The 10,128-nt window shown below is 43.4% G+C and overlaps 1 long non-coding RNA gene across 1 annotated transcript; it reads right to left on the bottom strand.

Moving 5' to 3' along the window:
- Positions 1-8,588: 8,588 nt before the first annotated feature.
- LOC123141426 (uncharacterized) lies at positions 8,589-9,564 on the bottom strand. The gene is made up of 3 exons (XR_006470265.1): positions 9,349-9,564; positions 9,029-9,269; positions 8,589-8,936 (listed from the first exon to the last, which is right to left on the bottom strand). It is a non-coding gene; the product is annotated as an uncharacterized lncRNA (long non-coding RNA).
- Positions 9,565-10,128: the final 564 nt, after the last annotated feature.

The raw sequence follows: 10,128 nt of genomic DNA, 5'->3' as shown, positions 1-10,128 counted from the left end.
GCCTCCCGAGGACCCCGCCGCCGTCGCCCTCTCCTCCTCCCGTCGCCGGTCGCCGTCTCCCTCCACTCCCTCCGGTCGTCCTCTCCTTCTCCAGCTCCGAACGCCGGGCCCCCTCGAGCTCCGGCGAGCTCGCGCCGACGCCCCGGCCAGATCCCGATCTGGTCAACACTCGGGTTGACTTTCTCTCCTTCCCCCGAAATTTCACCAAGTCTCAAGTATTTTACAGTACTTGCCCCTGTTCATCGCATCATAACTCTCTGCATATAGCTCCATTTCGAGCGTGTAATATATCAAAATGTTCCTCTCATGATGCTCTTCATTCTGTTCCATTGCATCATGTTCATTTGAGTCCATCTTGATGCCCAAATCTCTGATGCAAGAGTGCTAGTTGCTGTCATCTGCTGTTACTTATCAGAACTTGGTGATTTGTTATTTTTGTTGCTTTTATTCTGCGCATCTTATGGGCATGAGCTCTACATGTGCTTTGTTATATGCCATGTCATCTTTCCAGGGGTGTATGCCATGTATTTTTGTGATCTCTGTGGTGACTAGCACAAGCATACAAACTAGGCTCCGTAATGTTTCTGATTTCAGTGACTTAGTAGTTTTTCTAAGTCTATGACTGCTATTATTTTGTTGCTATGTATCCATGTGTCTACAGAGAGATCCATGCTCCTTTTGAAGATGTTCAGTAAGGATGTATTGTAGATATTGTTGTCATTGATTCATTCCTGCCCTTGTTTGAAATTATGGAGTGCCATAGCATGACTCAATCTTGCTCTACTTTTGCTATAAAATATTTCTGGCAGATTCTTAACATGATATTCAATTTTGCCAAGCTTGTTGTAGTTGTTTCATACATGCTATGTATTTGCTCTTGCTAGGGTTAGCTTCATAAACATGCCATCTTGCTGTAGGTATACTTGTTTTGTCATGCATTGCTTTGTGGTGAGTGCATCAAGCTCCCAAAGATGCCTTCATATTATTGTTTCTGCCATGCTCTGTTTTCTGCTAAGTCTGAAACCTGTTAACGAAACTTGCTATGTTTACGTGGCTGCCATAATATCTACTGGTCCTTTTTGGCTTAGGGTCAGTAAGGGCCTTTTTTCGTACGCATTTAGTAGAATACTTCCATGCCTTGTTTTGCTATGTTAAGTTCTTGTAGCATGTTGATTTCGTGCTCTGAACATTGCTACCTGATGCTGTTTCAGCCATGTCCAGTAATTTCTCTAAGTCTGTGAACCTGTTATCTTTTGCACTTTTGCCATGCTTGTTTGAACATGTTGTGTGAACTAGCCGTAGCTCAGTGTTCATCTTTTGTCAAGAATCTTCTGTAGATTTCTGTCATATGCTTTGTTGCTACGTTGGAGTGCTGCAGCATTGTTACTTGTTGCATTTTAAGTGCTATCATGCTGTTAATCACAGATTCGTGTCATTCTTGTTTTGCTTGCCATTTGCAAACCGTGCATCCGTTTCCGGTGATCTTTATATCGATTTCGACCGAAATCATCTCATCTTTTCAGTGGCATGCTTGGTTTGCCAAGTTACTGCCTTGTTCACCATTTTCCTTCCGGAGCACGCATATGCACCGCATATCATATCTTGCATATCATTCTTGTTTTGCTTGTGCATTTCCCGTGATTGATTGTGGTTCCATTTCTTGTGTTCTTGTCTTGGGTAGATCCGGGAGACGAGTTCGTGAACGAGGAACCTGTTGAGTACGCTTACGAGGATCAAGCTTTCGACAACTCTGAGAACCTTGCAGGCAAGATGACCATACCCTCGAAATCACTTCTATCTTTGCGTTGCTAGTTGTTCGTTCTATTGCCATGCTGCGCTACCTACCACTTGCTATATCATGCCTCCCATATTGCCATGTCAGCCCCTAACCATCCTTTCCTAGCAAACCGTTGTTTGGCTAAGTTACCGCTTTTGCTCAGCCCTTCTTATAGCGTTGCTAGTTGCAGGTGAAGTTGAAGTTTGTTCCATGTTGGAACATGGATATGTTGGGATATCACAATATCTCTTATTTAATTAATGCATCTATATATTTGGTAAAGGGTGGAAGGCTCGGCCTTATGCCTGGTGTTTTGTTCCACTCTTGCCGCCCTAGTTTCCGTCATACCGGTATTATGTTCCTTGAGTTTGCATTCCTTACGCGGTTGGGTGATTTATGGGACCCCCTTGACAGTTCGCCTTGAATAAAACTCCTCCAGCAAGTCCCAACCTTGGTTTTACCATTTGCCACCTAAGCCTTTTTTCCCCCGGGTTTTCGCGAGCCCGAGGGTCATCTTTATTTTAAACCCCCGGACCAGTGCTCCTTCGAGTGCTGGCCCAAACTGGGCGATGTCCGGCGCCCCCTGGGCAACCAGGGTCTATGCCAACCCGACGCCTTGCCCATCCGGTGTGCCCTGAGAACGAGTTATGTGCAGCTCCTATCGGGATTTGTCGGCACATTCGGGTGGCTTTGCTGGTCTTGTTTTACCATTGTCGAAATGTCTTGTAAACCGGGATTCCGAGACTGATCGGGTCTTTCCGGGAGAAGGTTTATCCTTTGTTGACCGTGAGAGCTTATGATGGGCTAAGTTGGGACACCCCTGCAGGGTATTATCTTTCGAAAGCCGTGCCCGCGGTTATGAGGCAGATGGGAATTTGTTAATGTCCGGTTGTAGAGAACTTGTCACCTGATTTATTTAAAATACATCAACCGCGTGTGTAGCCGTGATGGTCTCTTCTCGGCGGAGTCCGGGAAGTGAACACGGTTTGAGTTATGAATGACGTAAGTAGGAGTTCAGGATCACTTCTTGGTCATTACTAGATGACGACCGTTCCGCTGCTTCTCTTCTCGCTCTCTTTTGCGTATGTTAGCCACTATATATGCTTAGTGCCTGCTGCAGCTCCACCTCATTTCACCATCCTTTCCCATAAGCGTAAATAGTCTTGATCTCGCGGGTGTGAGATTGCAGAGTCCTCATGACTCACAGATTCTACCAAAACAGTTGCAGGTGCCGACGATGCCAGTGCAGTTGATGAGATCGACCTCAAGTGGGAGTTCGATGAGGAACGTGGTCGTTACTATGTGTCTTTTCCTGATGATCAGTAGTGGAGCCCAGTTGGGACGATCGGGGATCTAGCATTTGGGGTTATCTTATTTTCATTTGGTTTTGACCGTAGTCGGTCTATGTGTGTATTTTGGATGATGTATGAATTATATTTATGGATTGTGTGAAGTGGCGATTGTAAGCCAACTCTCGTTATCCCATTCTTGTTCATTACATGGGATTGTGTGAAGATGACCCTTCTTGCGACAAAACCACAATGCGGTTATATCTCTAAGTCGTGCCTCGACACGTGGGAGATATAGCCGCATCGTGGGCGTTACAGTTGTTTTGCAAAAAGCTATTTTTTCCTGATAACTACATAATATAATAGCCAAATTTTAATTATGTCTTACTACAATTAAATACATATGGTTGAATTGGGCAATCCAATTCTAACCTTTCCCAATTATTAAGTTTTCCACTCAATTTTTATTAAACTATCATCTGTCAAGATCATCCAACAACTGTAATGGCATAGTCGCTCAAATTTGTCCATAACCGGGGACACGGCTAATCATGATTAGTTTTAATACTCTGCAGAGTTTTGTACACTTTACCCACTAGACCCAATCCGAAGATTGAGACGAAGTCTTTCAGAAGAGGTTCCCTTAACCACCTGACGGCCACATCCCACCTACATATGCTACATCTGTCGACACTATCTGGGCAAGGGTCACAACAACTGATCAACTAAGCCAGAGCACATGGAAGCTACTAGTCAGTAAGTATGTCTGATCTTTTTGAACCTGGGCGGCATTCCACTTAGGGTGCACTCTCACGGGCACATGGCCTTAGAAAAGGTGCAAGACCCCATGATGCCTTCCCTCAACACCAAGAAATACCACATCCGCCCAGAGGTGAATTAACATCCTTAAATACTACTCAAGTTGTTATATATATAATCCTCACATAAACTCAATGTATACACGAACCACCCCCGTCTACAAAGCATAGCAAAACTACAACTACCACGATATGCATTGACGGGAAGATATCTCAAGAGCATAGCCAAAATAATATAGTATTCCTATACATGCATATATTCATAGTGTGGTATAACTACATGCATAGAAAACAATAGGTAAAGGATGATCAACATGTAACTTGCCTGTAAGTTTGATGAAGTTCGTCGCACTCACAATTCCTGATAATTCTACTCGTCGCGCTGCGAGCAATCTATCGCAAAAGAAAGAATCCAAATAAACAACCATGCCATATAGAAGAACCAAAAGAACAACAAAACAAATATGGCAAGGTTAAACAAAATCATATATATTTAGGCTTAATTTATAATATGGGTCTCGAGGTCCTACAAGGTGAAAGGTGGAAGGATAAACTCACAAGACTTAATACAAAAGAAGACATTACTATAAAAGCTTATGTTTGAGATAATATGGAACAAGGTCAAAAGTATTCGGAGAACAAAATGAGAGTTGTTTGACATATTGCATATGACATATGAATTCATTCGCAAAAAGAATGAATTGAATGGAAGCACTACAACTCAAATTATAGTGAGATAAAGTTTGAATTGAATTTAAATTGAAACAGGTCAAAAGTATTTGAAATTTGAGTTTATGAGATATGACCAGCAAGTATTTGGTACCAAGTTTCAGACGAAAAAGGAATCAATTGAATAGGATATACAGTTCTCCCGATATGATCAAATGAAGGTATGAATTCAAATTTGAATTGGTCAAATTTGAAATATTTAAAAGTTGGAAATTATGGATTCACTAGAAAGAGGGCTTTGGTACGAAACCAACGCAATTGGATTCATCGAAAACGGGGTTGCCGTTGAAAAGTTATGATTAACTGAATTCTAGGGGCCTATCTGTAAAATTATAGAACCCATTTCGGCTGAGAAAGAATTATAAAAAATCAAACGGACACGTCGCAGCACGTGATTGCCTGATACCTATTCGGCTGAAATAAAACACAGGCCGTCAGATCAAGATGTCATCAACGGTTGAGGTTATATTGGATTGAGGGTTTGGGACACAGGGGAAATTTCTCACCGAAAAGTTCGCGGGAGTTGAAAAAAAACTACGCGAACGGCTCGGACTTAGAGCATACAATCGCAGGAGAGGCTCTCGGAGATCGGGATTGGCGCCATGGGATTTCGTGGATCGCGTTGGAGAGTATGGTGGCGTAGAGGACGACATGGGCCTTCTCCCGTGACGGAGGCGACCGGCTGGAATGACGATGGTGAAGATGGGATCTGGGTCAGGGTTGATTCGGTCCTTATGGTGCTCCCCTGTGAGAACTAGGAGGTCAGGGCGGTGCACAGTAACTTGAAGGAGGCGAAGGGAAGCTCGGCGAGGAGAGAGGCTTACGGGGCGGCCGGAATTCGTCGCCGGAGAAACTTCAGGCGGCACATCTTGGCGAGGACCGTGCGCTCGGTTTCGAGGGAAAACTCGAGCGGAGGTTACGGGAATTGGACGAGGGGATCTAGGGGATTCAGTCGGTGCCCACAGATTCGATCGAGGGGGTTAGAGGTCAGGCGGATCGCCTTTGACTGGTTCGGTCACGGTGACACTGACGTGCGTGAACAGGAGTTCGTGGGTAGGTAGGAGATGACGGGCGGGTCCTGCTGTCATAGGAAGAGAGGGAGTAGAGAGGCAGACAGGTGGGGCGCGACTCTGACGTGGGCGAGCTGGGCCGATGATGAGCTGCGGTTGCTATTGGCCTTCTGCGTTGTAGGTTCGGACAAAATAATCTATCGTTCCTTTTAACTCTCAGGGTTGCGTCAACTACTATAAAACGTCTACTGATGAACTGTAGCTTCCTCTAGGTTTCTTCCTTCAACAAGATTGTGCTTGCTTCTTGGTGGATCCTGACGTCTGTGGGTTTAGCTTGAACTCATCCCTAGGTTGCATCCATCTTCACTCCATTCTCGGGATTTGCAAGCAATGTAGTAAATCTTCTCATGCAGGTCTTGGGTTTAAGGAAAGATAGAATATATAGAGAGATGGATACCCATACAAGCATCACACTAGTTTTCAAAATAAGTTTTGACGTGCGCTGTCAGTAAAACAAACACAATGACAGCTCACAAAACACATCTAACGATATACATATATAGAAATCTTGTATCCTCAAAGTCTTCAATGTTTGTAGCTTTTGTCTTGCATCAACGAAGAAATCTTCATAACACCAAGTCTTCTCGTAGCTTGCTCTCCTTGAATCTTGAAGCACACTAAATAGATAGGGGTCTATAACAACGCAAACTTATTCCGCTCGCAAAATAAATCGCAAAGCACATCACACAACATCAATCAATAAAAAGCACAAAAGTCACACCACACAAGCAAATCCTATAGGTAAGCTCATGTCCACAAGAGATATGATCTCATCATACTACGCGTGAATCTTTTATCAAAATTAAATCAGTAGTGGTGGTCTGAATCTAAGCTTTGCCCTTCTCATCTAAATTAACCATGAAGATCATCTAGCAATCTAAAATTTAGTCATTCTTGAGTCGCGCAAAATACTTCTTCCATGAATTTCCCTCACTCTTCATTGTAGCATTGCTTCCCAAACATTACATCTTCAGTGGCAGGGGTGAATGGGGCTACTATAGGATGGCCAGCTACTTTAAGATAAGATGAGAAGTTTAGAAAATGAATGGTAGATGAGAAATACGAGTATGATAGTGAGTGATCAAGAAGTGATACAATAATTTGTTCCTATGGTTTTTCCTAGTCCATTCTAAGGGTTACGACCTACAGTCAACATGGGCTCTGATAACATCTAACGACACGAACATGATAAGATTCGATGTCTCTGTGCTCACTGTGCTAGTCCCTGGATCAATAGCTAGCACATACAGTACAAGATGTAATATAAAGAATAAACCACATGTCATAATATTACATCGTAGATCCAGAATTTAATATAATACATACCTGCATAGCTCAAGCTAGCATACAAACAAAATGCAGCAGAAAAACAAATAAAATTTCCTTGGAATCCATCAACACCACAGGCAAATGTCGAGTATAGACATCGTAACCCTACATCGTATCACTCACTCGACGTATAAAATCTACAACGTGAAACGTTGCAGCCACGAAGGGTCAATACTTTGAATGTATTGGCAAGTCACACAATCAATGATATAACAGACCTACTTCTATATGCAAGGTATATCAAGAGGATAATGTAGTGGTTCTTTTGCAGAAAGCTAATTTTTTTCCTTATAACTACATAATATAATAGCCAAATTTTAATTATGTCTTGCTACAATTAAATACATATGGTTGAATTGGGCAATCCAATTCCAACCTTTCCCAATTATTAAATTTCCCACTCAATTTTTATTAAAGTATCAACTGTCAAGATCATCCAACAACTGTAATGGCATAGTCGCTCAAATTTGTCCATAACCGGAGACACGGCTAATCATGATTAGTTTCAATACTCTGCAGAGTTTTGTACGCTTTATCCACTGGACCCAATCCTAAGATTGAGACGAAGTCTTTCAGAAGAGGTTCCCTTAACCACCTGACGGCCACATCCCATCCACATATGCTACATCTGTCGACATTGTCTGGGCAAGGGTCACAACAACTGATGAATTAAGCCAGAGCCCATATAGCCAGTGGTCGCACATGGAAGCTACTAGTCACTAAGTATGTCTGATCTTTTTGAACCTGGGCGGCATTCCACTTAGGGTGCACTCTCATGGGCGCATGGCCTTAGAAAAGGTGAAAGACCCCACGATGCCTTCCCTCAAGACCAAGCAATACCACTTCTGCCCAGAGGTGAATTAACATCCTTAATTACTACTTAAGTTGTTATATATATAATCCTCACATAAACTCAATGTATACACGAACCACCCATGTCTACAAAGCATAGCAAAACTACAACTACCACGATATGCAATGACGGGAAGATAGCTCAACAACATAGCCAAAATAATATAATATTCCTATACATGCATATATTCATAGTGTGATATAACTACATGCATGGAAAACAATAGGTAAAGGATGATCAACATGTAACTTGCCTGTAAGTTTGATGAAGTTCGTCACACTCACAATTCCTGATAATTCTACTCGTCATGCTCCGAGCAATCTATCGCAAAAGAAAGAATCCAAATAAACAACCATGCCATATAGAAGAACCAAAAGAACAACAAAACAAATATGGCAAGGTTAAACAAAATCATATATAGTTAGGCTTAATATATAATATGGGTCTCGGGGTGCTACAAGGTGAAAGGTGGAAGGATCAACTCACAAGAGTTAATACAAAAGGAGACATTACTATAAATCTTATGTTTGAGATAATATGGAAGAAGGTCAAAAGTATTCGGAGAACAAAATGAGAGTTGTTTGACATATTGCATATGACATATGAATTCATTTGCAAAAAGAATGAATTGAATGGGAGCACTACAACTCAAATTATAGTGAGATAAAGTTTGAATTGAATTTAAATTCAAACAGGTCAAAAGTATTTGAAATTTGAGTTTACGAGATACGACCAGCAAGTATTTGGTACCAAGTTTCAGACGAAAAAGGAATCAATTGAATAGGATATACAGTTCTTCTGATATGATCAAATGAAGGTATGAATTCAATTTTGAATTGGTCAAATTTGAAATATTTAAAAGTTTGAAATTATGGATTCACTAGAAAGAGGGCTTCGGTACGAAACCAACGCAATTGGATTCATAAAAAACGGAGCTGTCGTTGAAAAGTTATGATTAACTGAATTCCAAGCGCCTATCTATAAAATTACATAATCAATTTCGGCTGAGAAAGAATTATTAAAAAAACAAAGGGACACGTCGCAGCACGTGATTGCCTGATAGCTGTTCAGCTGAAATAAAACACAGGGCGTCAGATCAAGGTGCCATCAACGGCTGAGGTTATATTGGATTGAGGGTTTGGGACAGAGGGGAAATTTCTCACCGGAAAGTTTGCCGGAGTTGAAAAAAAAAACTACGCGAACGGCTCGTACTTAGAGCATACAGTCGCAGGAGAGGCTCTCGGAGCTCGGGATAGGCGCCACGGGATTTCGTGGATCGCGTTGGAGAGTATGGTGGCGTAGAGGACGACCTGGGCCTTCTCCCGTGACGGAGGCGACCGGCTGGAACGGCGGTGGCGAAGATGGGAGCTGGGTTGGGGTTGATTCGGTCCTTATGGTGCTCCCCTGCGAGAACTAGGAGGTCAGGGCGGTGCACAGAAACTTGAAGGGGGCAAAGGGAAGCTCGGCGAGGAGAGAGGCTTACGGGGCGGCCGGAATTCGCCGCCGGAGAAACTTCAGGCGGCAGATCTTGGCGAGGACCGTGTGCTCGGTTTCGAGGGCAAACTCGAGTGGAGGTCACGGGAATCGGACGAGGGGATCTAGGGGATTCGGTCAGTGCCCACGGATTCGATCGAGGGGGTTAGGGGTCGGGCGGATCGCCCTTGACTGGTTCGGTCGCGGTGGCACTGTTGTGCGTGAACAGGAGTCCGTGGGGAGGTAGGAGATGACGGGCGGGTCCCGCTGTCATAGGAAGAGAGGGAGTAGAGAGGCAGACAGGTGGGGCGCGACTCTGACGTGGGCGAGCTGGGCCGATGATGAGCTGCGGTTGCTGTCGGCCTTCTGCGCTGCACGCTGCTCGCGTGCAGGCGATAGATAACAACTGGGCTGCTGCAGCGATGCATGGGTTAGGTTTAGGGATTTCTATTTACTAAATTACAGAAATGACTCTGGCTAAAACAAATTAACCAAATCATTTCATAAATAATACCACAACATTTGCCGAAGTATATATACTAGTATAGAGAATAGTGAACATTTTTTTCCAGTCCAAAATCTTTATCTTTACCTACTAATAAACCAGTTATTGCTTCTGGTGGTACGTCGTCGTCAGTTTTGCAAAAAAGCCCCTGTAGTTTTGGGTATTCAACCCGCAATCCTCATAGTAAGTCAACCTGAATCGGTACGTGGGGAAAAGGGAAAAAACACTCGCACGAGCCTGCCTGCCGATCCGCCGATCCCATCTCGCCCATCGTCACCTCCTCCC

This window comes from Triticum aestivum, chromosome 6D (assembly GCF_018294505.1).
Source record: "Triticum aestivum cultivar Chinese Spring chromosome 6D, IWGSC CS RefSeq v2.1, whole genome shotgun sequence".
NCBI classification, from domain to species: Eukaryota; Viridiplantae; Streptophyta; class Magnoliopsida; order Poales; family Poaceae; genus Triticum; species Triticum aestivum.
Note: the sequence above shows the minus strand (reverse complement) of the source record. Positions and strands in the feature narration are given on the sequence as shown.